At 41.1% G+C, this 18,548-nt stretch overlaps 1 long non-coding RNA gene across 1 annotated transcript in view; it reads left to right on the top strand.

Moving 5' to 3' along the window:
* LOC139382990 (uncharacterized) overlaps positions 1–17,227 on the top strand; it is a 29,902-nt gene extending 12,675 nt beyond the window's left edge. Inside the window, exons 4-7 of the long non-coding RNA XR_011628679.1 lie at positions 15,066–15,173; positions 16,346–16,447; positions 16,820–16,903; positions 16,991–17,227. This is a non-coding gene — a long non-coding RNA (uncharacterized lncRNA). The remainder of the gene's footprint in view (positions 1–15,065; positions 15,174–16,345; positions 16,448–16,819; positions 16,904–16,990) is intronic.
* The last annotated feature ends 1,321 nt before the right edge of the window (positions 17,228–18,548 follow it).

The raw sequence follows: 18,548 nt of genomic DNA, 5'->3' as shown, positions 1-18,548 counted from the left end.
TGTCTGTAAACAATTGTTGGAAAAATTACTTGTCATGCACAAAATAGATGTCCTAACCGACTTGCCAAAAATATATTTTGTTAACAAGAAATTTGTGGAGTGGTTGAAAAATGAGTTTTAATGACTCCAACCTAAGTGTACGTAAACTTTCGACTTCAACTGTATAACACATGCTCCACTCTCAATTTGAAGTTGAACTAGTTGACTGATGCCAAGGCAGTGGCTGCTAAGGGAGCAACTATGGACCAGAAGACTGCAGCGAAGGCAGCACTGGTCCACACCTGCCTTGGCTGTCAGGTGAGTAGTATTGGTTGGTACTGTGTGTGCCTAGTTTATTATTTGTTTTAACCAGTGGAGGCTGGTGGGACGAGTTATAGGAGGATGTGGTCATTGCTATGACTGGAATGGAACGGTATCAAACATATGGAAACCACATGTTTGACTCTGTTCCAATATTCCTTTCCAGCCATTACAATGAGCCCATCCTCTTATAGCTCCTCCCACCAGCATCCTCTGGTGTTAAACTTGAATTCAATCTAATCCACAGATTAACTTCCTACATTTTGTACTTGACCTTTATAGATGCGGACCAGAAGACATTCAAGCAGAACTTGCATCCCAAGTCTCCAATTATCCCAATACTGGTTGATGTGCAGACCTAAGTGACCACACACTGAAATGGACCTACAGCTTGGGTCAGATTCTTCTATCATTCACACACAGTAGACATAGTGTAAACCGCCATGTTGTCAACAAAAGGCTGTCCTCAATGCTTAAGTTGTATTTGGTATGGCTTAATTTCTGGAAATGCTGTGATCACTCATTGTCTTTAATGTTGTGATTCACAAACACACGATTTGAATGCTGCAACTGAGACGGCATGAGGGACACACAGAGACCCTGTGTATGACTGGATATTTGTGACAACGACATAAAAGGGCTGCAGAAGCACACCAGCCCCCATTTTGTTTATTCCACAACCAATAATCCCTCTAGCTACCCCTTATTCCACAGTGCCTTTTATGCCCCATGGTCCCTCAACATCAGACATTTTGGAACTCTCCATCTTATCTCTATAAACCCACCCTAACTTCACCCATTTTCTCTATGCTGCTTCCTACATTGGTTCTTCTCCTGATTTGATAACGTCTAAGTAAACAAAGTGTTGCGGTGCACTGTTTTTGTAATTTTTTTTCACCAGTGTAATACTGTCCTGCTTATTTTGTGGTTCAGACTGAATGTAGTGGTAAATGTTCTGCTCACAACTGACATCAGCAATATGGGCCTGTTACATTGACAAGAAGGGTGTTGATATAGCTGCGTTCAGGCATGGCTTCCTTGTTTTGAGTCTATTGAGTGTGTTTCTTATTCTGCTGGAGTTGACCTAGTATTTTATAATAAACCTACCTTACACATTCAGTTGTTTCTCCATTTGTATCTCACCCACCAAAAATCACAATATGCTGTTTTACATGTTGTGTTATTTGTGCTGGTTTAATTCCTAAAATGGAAAATAAGAAGAATCTGTGGCTCTCTGATAGTAATAAGAGTTCATATGGTGATCTTCGATGTCCCAGGTCTGTAGCATTGATTAATAAATGTTTATATGTTATGTATGTATGCATTGTTTAGTATTTTTGTTTATTAACATGTCATTGTTGGAGTTCAGGTGTTTGACGGGATTGGTGGGTGACTAGATGCATTCTTGTCAAAAAAATATGCTTATTCATGATAATGGATACATTCTGCAATGAGCTAATCTGGCTTTGAATCTGCAACAGAACATGGCAACAAGTTAGTTATGAATAGCTTTAATACAGCAGTGGATTCTGACACCATGAATGGAAGTAGATTTCACCTTGTTCATATAGTTGGCAGATATGATAAGGGATTAAATAAAGACCTCCGCTGACTGAAGGAGAAGAGGATATGGTAAAATAAGGGTATGTTGCTAATATCATGTAGGTGGGTAGCTAGCTACTTTGCAAAATAATAATATTCATGGCACAATGTAAATACCTGACTGCTACTAGGATGGTATTCTATACAAGACAGAAGACCTAATTGTTAAGGGAATTTTTATCAATGATGACTAATTATGTATACATTTCAATCAGGACTGACTAATCAGAATACTATTATGTTACTGTATATGTACTAATCAGAATACTATTATGTTACTGTATATGTATGAACTTTATTTTTAATCCTAGTACTGAATACAATGTGTGTAAATATAATCAAGAATTAGAACAATGACTGTCTGTACCATGGTAGAAATGAATGAACTTATAGCCAGACTGGCTAGAAGGCTTATCTACACAAGCTGACCTTGGCTCGGTCATATATTATCTTAAATAGGGAGAGACGTGAGAACCATACAGCCATTGTACTAGAGCGGAGATGACACGGGCTGGTACTAAAACTAATGACGTCATTTTCAGTTTATAACCTGTGGTAAAATGTGTAATGGGGAGTACTCTCGTGAATAAAAGCTGCTGGTTGACTTTAAGACTGGGCTCTGTCCATTTTATACAAATAAGGCTCATACAATATCTTATGAATTGACAGAGTGATTCATTTTAATTGGGTATTAAAACAGAGGAATTTAATTCCTGCAACACTAATGCATAAATAAACCAGCACATATGAGTTTCTATTTTCATTGTTCATTTTGGATCAAGGTGGCTAGCTAGCTGACAGCAAAGGTGTCAGCTAGAGATGACGTGCAGGAGCTTGCAGAGATTTGTAGTCTTGCATGTTTTCTACTTTAATGCTAATTAGCATTTTCGAATCTGAGAGGAAATAGAGACAAATATATTGATAAAAGTAAACTTGTCCGTGAGAGATTTACACAGTTATCAAAATGTCACACCAGTGAAAGCCTACATGAAACACAGACCTTGTTTGAAGTGGTTCTAAAATCCTCTATGGGAAAAATGAAAGGTGAAAAAACATTTAGAACAATTTCCTTGTTTGACAGCTAGGTTATATGGGTATTATGATGTGTCCACTGTGGCGCTCTATTCCTATGGGGAAAATTAATGGAGAAAAAAAATGGGTTTTGTGATAAACTTCAAAAATAAGGTGTGAGGTTAACACAGGCTTAGGAGATCTTATACGTTTTGATAATATCAGTCAGTTAACATGGCCTTTATGAATTATGAAGCCTTTATGTGCTTTTTTTATTACATAAATGCTTCAGAATTCACAAGAGCTGATGAAATGTATCTCATAGAACAAAAGGTATAAGATCTCCAATGCCTGTGTTTACCACAGACCTTATTTCCAAAAATAACTCCTTTCATGTTCCTGTAGGCTTTGTCCAACGAACCATAGTGGAATTAGTGCCTACAAAAAGACGGCATTACTATTGCTTTCTATTAAAACCAGTAGATAATGATAGCGCTGACGTCATCCAATCATTCCTATGTAAAACTCCCGATGGCGCATGATGCCGGAAGCATTGAATTTGAAGCACATTTTTTAAATATATTTATATTATTATTACATTTCTAATTACAATACATAAACTAAAAAACATAGGACATCACGACATGTATATTTTCTCTAAAGAAACATCAAATAACACTAAAGTAAATATAAAAAATAAATAAAATAAAAAATTAAACACGTTAATTGAGTTTCAAAAGTTAAAGTACCTCAAATAAACTAAATAGAATAAGGTCAGGGCTGAGTGGGGCTGAATGACACCAAAAAAAATGCAAAAGATCATGGTGAAAGTGGCTGTAACTAGCAAAGGATCATGGTCGATGTAGTCGTTTTCATTGTGCCTGAGAGAGTCAACCGGGAGACTTTTTTTGTTTGGACGTTCTGTCGATTGTTATTTACATCGGCTTTCTAGGCAGACCAGGGCTGGCACTGCTAGCAGACCAGCAGAGCTCATGACTTCAAGCTCCAGACCGGACACTGGGGGCCTGGTCTGCCCACACTCATTGCTTGCTCCGCCGCAGTTCACCAGCTAATGTAGGCTGTGTTTGCCAGGTGGGACACAACCTTCCCACTGCTGAACAGAACTGCGCTGTGCATCGGTTCTGCTAATATTATTTGTACTTATCACTGAAAAGCTTTAAATCTCTCCAAAAACTCTTGTCCAGTCCACTTAGTCAGATTCTAGTCACAGAGAGTTTTGTCTTGTCTCGTTTTAAATAAAAAAATTAAATCATTTTATTCTGGGACTAATATTTTTGTCACTATTTTTGTTGTTGAAGTTAGCACTGTTAATGTGTGGGAGGTGAACACTCACCTGAAACTCCATAAGAGGGAGTTGGACCTGGTACAAGATACATTTTCTGTACTTTGCATGCACTGCATCCCACGGTGACAGACCATTCTCTCAGCGACTGAATGGGCATGGAGAGTCACTGTACTCCTCCCTTAACCCGTGAGTCTGTTACTTCACTTGATACAGGTCTTCATTAGCTATCAGTTCCATTGTTTCCTGTAGTTTTTATAGTCTCTGAACTTGTGACCTTTATTTTCTGTTTTGCTGTAGCATAAACGCTGCAAGTGGAGATCAGACTGTGGCTCAAAGGAAATCAATTGGGTTTATGAGCAGAAGCTTACTCCAAAAGGCCATTGAGGACATTGTCAGTCACTTGACCTACCTCCCAGCCTCCCATCTACAGAGTTCATCTTGGGTGGTGGTGGAAATTGTCACCAGTCTGATTCTTAGCATTGGAGCCAACCCTGCAGACTCCTCTGAGGAAGAGGGATACACCAGCATTGCATGGCCAACCTGATCATGTGGGTGGTGATGTCTGTGCTGCAGGACCTGGCTGGTACTCTGCACTTCACAGATACTTTCACTGATACAAAGCAGCTGCAGATCCTCTTCTCCAGGCCTGTGGGATTCAGGATTGTGAGCTCTATACTTAATGACCTGCTGAGTGCGGCTGGTGGCCCCATTGCCTTGAGAAAAGCCTTGAGTGCTGGAGATAGCAAAGTTACCGAAACGGTCATGAAAGCTGATCTCTCTAAGTGTCAATTAGCTTATCACATGTAGCCACAAGACTAGACCCTCCTCCTGTGTAAACCTTTGTTATATACAGAACTCCCGAGACACACTCTTGTCTATAGAGAACTTCTTGTGATTGGTTCTGCCACTCTGCACACTATTGTGACCAAACTTCTGCACCAAATCTACTGTGGTGCCCCAAAGGAGGATGCCAAACACTTCCTGAGGCACTTGCCCTTTCTGGATGATCTGAAGAACCAATGTCAGTGGCTAGTGGAGAAACAGAGGTAAACTTCTACTTGAAACCAGCAGAGGCAAAACAGATTGTAGCCTCTGTCTATGATCAACTGGCCTAGAGCTCAGAATCCAAGATGATCCTTCAGTGTAGTGTCTCCTCCAGGAACCAAATGGTGTCCAGAGATATCGCCTGCCTGATTGTGAGAGCCATGATGAAACTCCTTCCCAATATGTATGGACAGTAACATGTAAAACCTGGATACTGTGGAGAGCACAAAGCTGTGAGCTACTGGACACTAACGTCTACTGGTAATGTCCCTTATGCCCTATTTCTGGACATCATAGACAAATGTGTCCATACCATCTTTCCAATTGAGCCTGCCATGTGAATTGTGAAGATGTGAGGAAGACGAGTTCACCAAAGCTCCAAAGAGCAAGGCTCTCCTGCGAGGGTTGAATAAACTACCTGGATTGTGAAGAGAACCTGGGCCAGGTTTCCTCTGAGCTACATATGTTACAGAATTCCATGCTTACCAACTCAATATTGATGCCTTCATGTAGAATGGATGGAGGGGTGTATAACGCAAACGTCTAGCAACCCAAAGATTGCGTGTTCGATTCGCATCACAGACAACTTTAGCTAATTAGCAATTTTGTAACTACTACTTTTGAGCTACATTGGAACTACTTAGCATGTTAGTTAACCCTTCCCCTAACCTTTAACCAGTGGCGATTTTAGCATGGAAATCTTGATGGAGCAAACTCAACATTCTTTTTAGATGCATGCCAGCAAAGCCACTACACTTCACAACACTACAGTAATTGCACCATGATGGGGACAAACGGTGCCCACAAACTGTTAGGGCCTACATAAAGCTGTCCCAACAGCAGAGCTTTCTTTTCAGCACCATGGAGTGAATCCTTGCCACCGCTACATCTGACTATCAGCGGAGGCTTGTCTGGCAGCGAAACAGTTCTTTCAGCCTCAGTTACCGCCTTTTTTAAAAACATAACTGATATGGCTGACTTGCTTAAACAAGTGTGGTTTCTACTGACATTTGAGATGTACAAACTATGGCATAAGGGAATGATGACAGGATAAGAGGCAATCTGTATTTCAATGAAAACATTAATGACTGAGCTAAGACGGACATAGTCAATATCACTATTTATTCAGCACTTTTTAAATGGGCCGATCATACATTGTTCTCCCTGTACACCAAGTCAGAACCGTATGATAAATAAAGGGGGCATATAAACAGACAATGAAAGCTCTTACAATATTCAATGATGACATTATTATTTATTTTTTGTTAAAATATTTTTTATTGAACATGCACAATAATGGTGTATAGGTATAAAAGACAAGCATGCAATTTTTATCTAAACATAAAAGAGCAGACAGAAACAACAAGACCCAGAGTTCTAGGTATAAAATAAGACATACAGAACAACAACAGGTAGAAAGAAAGAGGGTAGATGTCACCCCCACCCCCTTATTCCCCTCCCCCTTATTCCCCCCTATTCCCCTCCCCCTTATTCCCCCCTATTCCCCTCTCAACTGCTCGGGTGGCGGGGCCAGCACATGCTGCCCAAAGGTAGATTAAGATATTACAATTGAGAGTGTGTTAATAAGTACATATTCACAGCGCCGACTGGTCCAAGAGAGGAAAGGCTGCCTGATTTGATCAAATTTGGATAATTTATTGTTCAGAATATATCTCATTCTTTCTAAGTGTACAGTGTTTGCCAATTCGCTGAGACATAATTTGGTAGAGGGAGCTTCCCTCCTTTTCCAAAACAACAAGATACATTTTTTTGCTGAAATGAGAATGTAAGAGATGAGTTGTTTTGGGGGGTTGGTTAATCTGTTTAGGGAATCAGACACTCCCAGGATTATCAGAAGAGGGTCTGGGTCTATTGAAGTCTCCAGAGCTTCAGAGAGGATCCTAAAAAATCCACACCAATAACCATACAAGTTAAAGCACAGGGCAAAGCAGTGGAGTAGTGTACCCTGCGCAGCCTGACATTTATCACACATAGGGGATGTATCAGGAAATATCCTATGCAGTTTAGTTTTGGAATAATGTAATCTGTGTAATACCTTGAATTGTATGAGACGATGTCTGGAATTAATGGAGCATGTGTGGATATACTCCAAGCTCTCTTCCCAGTCTGCCACCGAGATGTCAGTCCCTAGTTCTTCCTCCCATTTTGCCTTAATGGCATCTGCCAACAGATTGAAAAGCATCATATAGATGTGATATCAGTTTATCTGAGGTGGGGCATATTTTTATGCATCCGTCAAACATGGAAGGTTTAGCATTCCCAAATGTTGGGAGGTGTTTTCTTTTTTTTCTTTTTCTTTTTGAATTTTACCCCTTTTTCTCCCCAATTTCGTGGTATCCAATTGTTGTAGTAGCTACTATCTTGTCTCATTGCTACAACTCCCGTACGGGCTCGGGAGAGACGAAGGTTGAAAGTCATGCGTCCTCCGATACACAACCCAACCAAGCCGCACAGCTTCTTAACACAGCGGGTATCCAACCCGGAAGCCAGCCGCACCAATGTGTCGGAGGAAACACTGTGCACCTGGCCACCTTGGTTAGCGCACACTGCGCCCAGCCCGCCACAGGAGTCGCTGGTGCGCGATGAGACAAGGACACCCCTACCGACCAATTCCTAGGTAGGTAAACTATTCTGAAATTTAGCCAGGAGGTGTTTTGCAACCGTATGGGCATTAATTTGCTCTTGTTACAATTTATTCTGTATCCCGAGAAGCTACCAAACAAATGAATCACATCAAGGATAGCTGGGATACTTGCTTGGGGTTCTGTTATATAGAGGAGAATGTCATCTGCATATAGAGAAATCTTATTTAGAGTATCTTTAGTATTATAGCCGTGTATTGTTGCATGAGATCTAATCGTCTGAGGGAGAGGTTCAATAATTAGGGCGAAGAGTATAGGCGACAGCGCACAACCCTGCCTTGTCCCTCTGTAAAGGTTAAATCAGGGCGACAATGATTGGTTAATGAGTATTCTCGCACACAGGTTCCAATATAAAAGCTGGATCCAATTTATGAACCCATCTCCAATATTATATTTCTGTAGGACCTTGAATAGATAGGACCACTCAACTTGGTCAAACGCCTTTTCGGCGTCAAGAGATATAATGGCAAGGTCCACGTTAGCTAACCTCTGAGAATACATAATGTTGAAGAGGCGCCTGAGATTGAAGAATGAGTTTCTGTTAGGGATAAAGCCAGTCTGAACCAACATTGTATGCAGGTAGGGAGAGTTTTACAGAATTCACCTGGGTATCCATCTGGGCCCGGGTCTTGCCACTCTTTAAAGATTTAATTGTTTCTCGAATTTCTCCAAGAGATATTTCCTTATTCAGGAAGTTAGAATCTTCCTGGTTCAGGACAGGGAGATTATAGTCCTCCAAAAAGTTTTGCATAATTAAGGGGTTAGGATCCGCTTTACATGTACAGTGGGGCAAAAAAGTATTTAGTCAGCCACCAATTGTGCAAGTTCTCCCACTTAAAAGCTGAGAGAGGCCTGTAATTTTCATCATAGGTACACTTCAACTATGACAGACAAAATGAGAAGAAGAAAATCCAGAATATCACATTGTAGGATTTTTAATGAATTTATTTGCAAATTATGGTGGAAAATAAGTATTTGGTCCGGAACAAAAGTTTATCTCAATACTTTGTTATATACCCTTTGTTGGCAATGACAGAGGTCAAATGTTTTCTGTAAGTCTTCACAAGGTTTTCACACACTGTTGCTGGTATTTTGGCCCATTCCTCCATGCAGATCTCCTCTCGAGCAGTGATGTTTTGGGGCTGTTGCTGGGCAACACGGACTTTCAACTCCCTCCAAAGATTTTCTATGGGGTTGAGATCTGGAGACTGGCTAGGCCACTCCAGGACCTTGAAATGCTTCTTACGAAGCCACTCCTTCGTTGCCCGTTGTCATGCTGAAAGACCCAGCCACGTTTCATCTTCAATGCCCTCATGACACCTCTGTAGTCGGCGCAATGCTTTGCCGCATAATCCTCATAGACATGGAAGGGGTGTCCTTTATGTAACGTTCGAGCCTCGCGCAGGATAAGATCCTCGGTCTTGACAACAGATGATTACTGGGCGAGGACGTTGGCCCGGACCAGGCACTGGGACAAGAGCGCGATGTGCACGGTACAGCTGGGGAAAAAAGACATCCGATCACATTGCATCCCTTAATAGCTTGGCGAAGAAGTCGGTGTGGCGAGAGCCAGCCTCCACCCCCTCTGCCAGACCAACAACGAGAAGGTTATGACGTCTGGATCGGCCCTCTAGGTCGACCACTTTCACAGAAAGCATCTGCACACTATCCTGCAAGGACGTGCATAGCTTCTCTAACTCGTAGATCCTACCAGCGTTGAATTCAGCAGCTTTCTCAAGGTCCACAATACTCTGGCCCTGCGAAGCAACCGTTCAAATCGTGCTCTCGATTTTGGTGTCCAGTTCAGCAATAGTAGCCTTAAAATCCTCAGCCATAGCAACACGTAGTTCTCCCAGAGCCCGGGTAAGTTCTGTAAGTGTCACGTTGTTACCTGTGCCTTCCACCATGTCTGTCTCGTTGTTTGGTGGGGAGCAGGCCTCCGATGTGGATTTATTGTCCTTTGGTCGCTTATTACTTTGCATTTTCACATAGAAAGTTACAATATTGTATTAGAAAGAGACGTAAAAGTGCCATAAAGTAGGTTAAGTTAGATTGTTTCGCAAAAAAGTTGCAGGAGCCTCTCTCACACACAGCCTTTCACTCCAACATGCTAGCTCCGCTCCCAATGATGACATTTCTATAAAACAGCGTATAGGCTACATGTGCACCCCCAATTCAGAACAGTAGGCTAAGTTATGAGGTTAAAGGGACCAAATTATTAGGGTGAGGCACATGGGCAGCCAACAGTTTACTACACAACATACACTGACACGGAACCCAAACCGTCTGCGCGCGTTCGCCATCGTGCGCTATCGTGCATACATTTATTTTGCCCCCCCACACCAAACGGGATCATGACACGCATGTTAAAATATCAAAACAAACTCTGAACCAATGACATTAATTTGGGGACAGGTCGAAAAGCATTAAACATGTATGGCAATTTAGCTAGCTAGCTTGCACTTGCTAGCTAATGTTAATTTGTCCTATTTAACTAGCTTGCTGTTGCTAGCTAATTTGTCCTGGGATATAAACATTGAGTTGTTATTTTACCTGAAATGCACAAGGACCTCTACTCCGACAATTAATCCACACATAAAACGGTCAACCGAATCGATTCTAGTCATCTCTCCTCCTTCCAGGCTTTTTCATCTTTGAACTTATATGGTGATCGCATCTAAACTTTCATTGTATTACCACGACAACCGGCAACAAAGTTCGTCTTTCAATCACCCACGTGGGTACAACCAATGAGGAGATGGTACGTGGGTACCTGCTTCTATAAACCAATGAGGAGATGACTTTCAGCGCGATCTGCGTCAGAAATAGGAACGACTTCTAATTTAGCACTTGGCGTCGCAGACGCTCGTTGGCGCGCTCGAGCAGTGTGGGTGCAATAATTGAATAACATGGATTTCTAAATTTATCTTGCAACACTTGCGCACGCGATGTGTCCTGTTTGGTCAGCATGTTAGTATTACTTTCTACAGTATACATATCTCCCTGGCATATTACATCATTTATGCAGAAGCATACTCCAAGACACTCTTGGACTCAGCGTTGTGCTGTGCTAACTTGAACAGGAAGCTGGTGCGGCAAATTCGGTCATTAAACTTTTTCATCAAAGTCTGGCATTCTCTGGATTTAGGGCGCTTTCAAGTCTAAAACTATTTAGTTTTAAATATACTTAATTATCAAAAGTAAATGTAGTTGCTAAAATATACTTAAGTATTAAAAGTAATATCATGAATAACTGAAAAAAGTAAAAGTACAGACACACAAAAAACAACTTAATTAAGTGGTACTTTAAAGTATTTTTACTGAAGTACTTTACACCACTGGTAAATGTTTATCCTTTTAAGCTTGGAAAAGAGACCCTTAAACCCAGACTTGGACCACACACCCTCTCCACCGAATAGCAGACAGGGGACGCAAAATAATGATTGCTTTGCTTTTCCAACTTGTTGTGTAATGTTTATGTACAATGTCCGATGAGCACCGATACGTTTATTTATAAAAAATGTTAACCCCCTTTTTCTTCCCAATCTCGATCTTGTCTCATCGCTGCAACTCACTAACGGGCTTGGGAGGCGAAGGTCGAGTCATGCATCCTCCGAAACATTTTATCTATAATTTATATCATATGACAATGATTGAAAAGGATTTGCCAGTAGATTCTCGACTTGATTCATGATGATGACTGCTAGCTAAGATTTTAAAAGTATGATGTTGACATGATCAGTCCAAGCTATATAACGTGATTTGACGTCATTTTATCTGTGGCCAATGACCTTGAGCTTTCATGGATGGGCACTTCTAATGTAAATCTTTGGCAGCACCCAAGGAGGCTTGAACTTTCTAGCTCTCCCTGTAGATTTTGCGGTGACGTAGTGTCCACATGAGTGTCCCCTAATGTTAGCAACAACAAATTGGAATTTGTAACATATCATACATTTTGCAAATTTGTAACATACTGTACATTTTGAAAATTGGTAACATATTGTATGAATTGCATTCATAAAATATTATACGAATTGCAATTCATGACATATCATACGAATTACATTTCGTTTCGTAGTTACGAATTGCAATTTGTAACATGTGATATGAAATGGATGATAGACATCCACAAATGAAAACATACCAGATGGAGTGGCTCAGATTTACATACAGAATCATATGAAATGCTCTGAGCACTTTGGGAGGACAAGGAGCTGTGCTTTAATGTCTCCAGTATGGTGACTGAAAAGTCGCTCTATTTCTGGACCCCATCTGCCATCGATAACAAACCTGCAGGTGTTGTAGGATCAAAGGTCATGGAGACAGTGCCATTTCTAGGCAGAAGCGGGGCCCCCAACCCCCAAAATGTATATACATTTTTATTGGGGTCTCAACTTACTGTTAGTAGATAGTAGATAGGATAGTACATGTATTCCCAAACTGGGGTGCATTCATCAAACAACACTGTTTCACGACGCGTCAGTGACATGGCAGGAGATGTTTTGAAACAATTACTGCTTCGCATACAAGCCAGTGAATTCTATGCGTTACAGCTGGATGAGTCAACAGACGTGGTGGGCCTGGCACAGCTAGATGTCCATTACGTTTATGGGGGGTCAATTAAGGAAGACATCCTTTTCTGCAAACCACTGGAAACTAGAACAACAGGAGAGGATATTTTTAAAGTACTGGACAGCTTTGTGGCATCAAATGGACTTTGGTGGTCAAGATGTGTTGGTATCTGTACTGATGGCACAAAAGCCATAACAGGGAGACATAGTGGAGTGGTAACGCGTGCAAGCAATTGCTCCCGACGCCACTTGGCAAGGATCTTGCTGCCAAGGGAATGCCTGACAGCTTGAATGACATTTTGGACACTACAGTGAAAATGGTTAACTTTGTTAAAGCAAGGCCCCTGAACTCTCGTGTATTTTCTGCGCTATGCAATGATATGGGCAGAGACCATGTAACGCTTTTACAACATACAGAAGTGCGCTGGTTATCAAGGGGCAAAGTATTGGCCAATTTTTTTAAATTGAGAGACGAGATTAAAGTTTTCTTCACTGACCATCATTTTCACTTGTCTGACCGCTTGCATGATGACGAGTTTCTCACACGACTGGCCTATCTGGGTGATGTTTTTTTCCGCCTGAATGAATCTAGGATCACAGGGACTCTCCGCAACTATATTCAATGTGCTGTTGGAACTATTCTAATTTGGAACTATTCTCTGTCTGCATTAACACGGACAACACACTGGTCTGTAACATCATTGTCTGATTGTTTTGTGTGCAAATGAACTCAAGATTACAGACAATGAAAAATGTGATATAGCGAAGCACCTGAGTGAGTCGGGTGTGAAATTCACAGGTACTTTCCCGAAACGGATGATTATCCCTTTCATGCCCTGCCTCCAGTCCATTTACCGATATCTGAACAAGAGAGCCTCATCAAAATTGCAACAAGCGGTTCTGTGAAAATGTAATTTAATCAGAAGCCACTGCCAGATTTCTCGATTTGATTGCGCTCAGAGTATTTTGCCTTGGCAAATCGTGCTGTTAAGACACTGATGCCCTTTGCAACCATGTACTTATGTGAGAGTGGATTCTCGGCCCTCACTATCATGAAAACTAAATACAGGCACAGACTGTGTGTGGAAAAAGACTGAAACTCTCTCCAATACAACCCAACATTGCAGAGTTATGTACATCCTTAGAAGCACACCCTTCTCATTAATCTGTGGTGAGTTATTCTCAATTTCGATAAACAAATAAAGTTTTATATGTAAGATGGCTAAATAAAGAGCAAAATTATTGATTATTATTATATATATTTTTTGTGCCCTGGTCCTATAAGAGTTCTTTGTCACTTCTCAAGAGCCGGGTTGTGACAAAAACTCACACTTATTCTTATGCTTAATAAATGTATTGTATAGTGTGTGTGGCAGGCTAACAATGATGGCATAAAACAACATTTGAGAGTGCGCTGACCCTGGTGCTTAGAGGGGGTACGTAGCTGACCCTGGTGCTTAGAGGGGGTACGTAGCTGACCCTGGTGCTTAGAGGGGGTACGTAGCTGACCCTGGTGCTTAGAGGGGGTACGTAGCTGACCCTGGTGCTTAGAGGGGGTACGTAGCTGACCCTGGTGCTTAGAGGGGGTACGTAGCTGACCCTGATGCTTAGAGGGGGTACGTAGCTGACCCTGGTGCTTAGAGGGGGTACGTAGCTGACCCTGGTGCTTAGAGGGGGTACGTAGCTGACCCTGGTGCTTAGAGGGGGTACATAGCTGGAGGTTGAATGTTTGAAGGGGTTCAGGACTATAAAAAGTTTGGGAACCACTAGGATAGTATAATACACAACTTGCAACTTTGAAATGTGTTCTGTCAGTCACTGACAGTCACTCAATTAGCTCATGTCAGATAGCATTTTATAGATTGCTCGGTAAGTTAGTCTTTTCAGCTATCTAAACCTTTTTATTGACCAGGCACAAAGTATTGACGAGGCATGCAAGGCACGTGCCCAGGGGTCCTGACCTCCAGTGGGCCCCCATTGATTTAGTTTGTCCTTCTCACTCAGATATCATATGAACATGGCACAAGTCATGGCAAAATGTCAAACATTTCAGGAGATTAGCTTTAAAACTGCAACATGTTCTCTCCATCCCATGGCAAAATGTGTAGAACTGTAGGAAATCAGCTTTAAAGCTGCACATTTTTCTTTCTGCTGCTGCTAAGAAATTAAAATAAAATAAAAAAAATCCCCTGGGCCTGATGAACTGGACCCCCGCCTCCTACACCTAGCCGCAGACATCATTGCTCCCCCCTCACGCTTGATGTTAAGGAAATCCCCAAGTTACGGAAATCTGCTTTTGTTCTGCCTATCCTGAAAGGTGGAGATCCCTCGCTACTTGACAACTATCGACCCCTATCAAAATTGTCTGTACTGTCAAAGGTACTGGAGTCCTTAGTTAGTAGGCAGCTAAAGGTCTACTTCCAAGAAAACAACATCTTAGATGGAATGCAATCAGGTTGCAGGTCTGGCCACAGCACTGTTTCAGCAACATTGAAGGTTTTAAATGACATCCACTGTGCTCTTGATAAGAAGTTACATTGTGTGTCTGTTTTTATTGCTTTGTCGAAGGCTTTTGACACCGTGGACCATGCTGTGTTAGTGCAAAGGTTCAAATGTTGTGGAATTACTGGTCATGCTGTCACGATCGTCATGGGAAGTAGACCAAGGTGCAGCGTGGTGAGTGTACATTTTCCTTTATTTGATAATGTTGCCAACAAAAACAATAAACAGTACAAAACGACTGTGAAGCTTACAGGGCAAAGTGCCACAAACAAAGTTAACTACCCACACTGAAAGGAGGAAAAAAGGGCTACCTAAGTATGATTCCCAATCAGAGACAACAATAGACAGCTGTCCCTGATTGAGAACCATACCCGGCCAAAACGTAGAAATAAAGAAACCTAGAAAACAAAAAATAGAATGCCCACCCCACATCACACCCTGACCTAACCAAATAGAGAAATAAAACGTCTCTCTAAGGTCAGGGCGTGACACATGCTCTAGATTGGTTTATAAATTACCTATCAAATCGTACACAATGTATAATGGCGGATGGTTGTAAATACTTATTTCCCACCATAATTTGCAAATAAATTCATTAAAAATCCTACAATGTGATTTTCTGGATGTTTTTCCCTCAATTTGTCTGTCAGAGTTGAAGTGTACCTATGATGAAAATTACAGGCCTCTCTCATCTTTTTAAGTGGGAGAACTTGCACAATTGGTGGCTGACTAAATACTTTTTTGCCCCACTGTATATATATATATATGCAGGCCTCAGCCACTACCCTGACAGCACTTGATTCAGTGTATCATGCAGCCCTCAGGTTCATTACAAATCAGAAATGTCTAACACATCATTGTGATCTCTACAGCTCTGTTGGCTGGTCGTCATTGACCTTGTGTAGGCTTAAACACGGGTATACACTGATTTATAAGGCCATATTGGGTAAAATGCCATTTTATCTCTGTTCTTTTTTAGCCAGGTCAGTAGATAAATATAAATTACGGTCCCATTCTGATTTGCTTCTAACAGTACCAAAAATTAGAACAGGTCATGGTAGAAATAGTTTTAGTTACTTAGCTCCGTGGTCCTGGAATTCTCTCCTGAACATTTTAAAATGTGATGATCTAGTTTCGTTGGTGGAGTTTAAACACTTGATCGATGTATATATCATGGAAGAATGTAATTGTTTTTAGGCCAACTGTTTTTAGTCAAGACGTTTGTGTTTTTAATGTAATATGTAATTGTTGTACTGTATGTGTGTTTATAGTTTTGTTTAATGTTGTTTTAGTGTATGTAAGTTGTTTTGTCTGAAACGTTGTTCCCTCTGCTGCTACTGGACCAGAGATGTTATCTCAAAAAAGAGGAGTATCACTGGAGCGGCAGGGGCGGCAGGGTTAGAACGTTGGACCGGAAGGTTGCAAGTTCAAATCCCCGAGCTGACAAGGTACAAATCTGTCATTCTGCCCCTGAACAGGCAGTTCAGGGGCAGAACTGAGGCCCATTGAAAATAAGAATTTGTTCTTAACTGACTTGCCTAGTTAAATAAAGGTAAAATTAAAAAAAATGTTGAGGTGGGGGGTGCCCCAACCAGATCTCGCTTAGGGCCACCAAAATACTAGAAATGCACTTGTATGTGGAGAAGGGTAAGCTCTATGTCATCCTGAATGGTTCGGGTTGGTAGAGAATGGCGCTTGCACCGCCAGCGTTGTGCTAAATTGCATATATTATTATTATTATATGAATACAACTACAGTCTGTAAGTCACATAGATGCGGTTTAGTGAGTTACAACTGTGGTGATATTTGTCTGTTTACAGTGTGCAGCAGACTTTCCAACCTCATTGAAACTAGGACAGACAGAATTGAAAGCTCAGGAGAAACCAAGCCTCCAAACAAAACAGGTGGGCCAACAAATCACATGTACACTCTCTCCAACGAGTGTAGCGGATTTGGAGATGAATACTAAAATGCTTCATCTTATCTTTTAGGTGACCTTCGCAAATCTCCCAAGAAGAAAGGGTTGCTAAAGAGAGTTTGGAGGACTGCGAAACGAGTCATCTGTGGCTGCTGTAGACATGCCAGGAGCCAGGACTAAAATACATAGTCATTGTTGGCCTCGTTCGACACTTTGTAAAACAGACAAATCAAGTCTTTTTCATGCTTGAATCTCTATTTTGTCATTTAAAGCATTGTTGACATGATTACATTCTTTATTCATTACATTTTACAGGGTTGTTTTCTAATTTTCTAACTGTGAATTTGTGTGTAAGGAATATTCTATTACATCAGTGGAAACCCCTCATAGAGTTACAGAATCAGGACTTCACATCACAATTGGTAAATAGTTACTTTAAAAAAGATTTGCCCTAGTTGTTTTTAAATCTAACGCAGTGTAGTGTATTAAAGGGATTGGTACACATCTATTGTAATCTACTTTAACCATTAAAAGGGGGTGGCGACAGATCTCGCCTCATTAAAAATGAATGGCTCTGTCAGTGTGGTTTGCAATGGGTCCCATTAAGAGAGTGTATGACTTCACATTAGCACATAGAAGACCCCAGAGAACACAGTTATGGGAGCAACCATAAAACAGCATTTATATAATATATTCTAATCTAAGCCAAAAGTGTAGCCGAGGCTATAGCTCATTAATTAATACAGTATGTCATGTCAGTGGTTGCTCAATCAATTTCTATTCATGCCTATAGGCCTACATTCCCTACCTGTAAACGATGGCAATGGGCCCCTGCACTTAGACTTGGCTTAACGCATTAGAACAAAGTCTACAGTGAAGGTAGGCCTCTTAGTCTATAGCCTACTGTAACACCATCATGTTAAGTGTTGGTAATCTCAGGCTCAGTTAACCCTATTGTGAAATAGGCCTAAATAAATATGAATAATAAATCAGTCTTCAAGTCAAAGAACCTTAAATATATACATTTTCTATAGAAGCCAGTTTTAACAAATCCTCAATGTACTGTCATCTGTTTTTGTTGTCTACTTCTAAAAGACTCCTAGCCCACCAGTCCGTTTCTCATAAACAACAGCTAATGCACCAAATTCAATTACCAGAGCATTATGACGTGAATTCAGTGGAAGAGGAACATCAACGAGCCTAATTTATGCAGCATCATATTTCTAGCAGTAATCGGCCTCTATTAGGGACATGCGATACCAGGGCCCTCTGCTTTAAACAGATAAACAAAAACACAATCAATCACAGTTTAGTGGCCTGTATAGTCCTATCAGGATTAGGCCCTGCTATGACCATTATAGTAACAATAATACTGTTCCTGGTTGGTCGAGTTACTCCTCCAAAACCATAACTAGATAAAATCCCCCCCGCTTCTCCCCTGCCTACCCCTCACGCCCCGCAGTTAGGAACCACTGGACTATACTGTCTAATGCGTGAAAAGCAAACAAATCACTCCTCTAAACATAAGTGCTATTAATTTGACACAAGGGCCTCTTGTGCTGTGCTTAATAATTCTGCCTTACAGGGTCCATTACCCCCATTATTGATGTATAGTCCGCTCCATGTTCCAT

This window comes from Oncorhynchus clarkii, chromosome 24, assembly GCF_045791955.1.
Source record: "Oncorhynchus clarkii lewisi isolate Uvic-CL-2024 chromosome 24, UVic_Ocla_1.0, whole genome shotgun sequence".
Lineage (NCBI taxonomy): Eukaryota > Metazoa > Chordata > Actinopteri > Salmoniformes > Salmonidae > Oncorhynchus > Oncorhynchus clarkii.
Note: the sequence above shows the minus strand (reverse complement) of the source record. Positions and strands in the feature narration are given on the sequence as shown.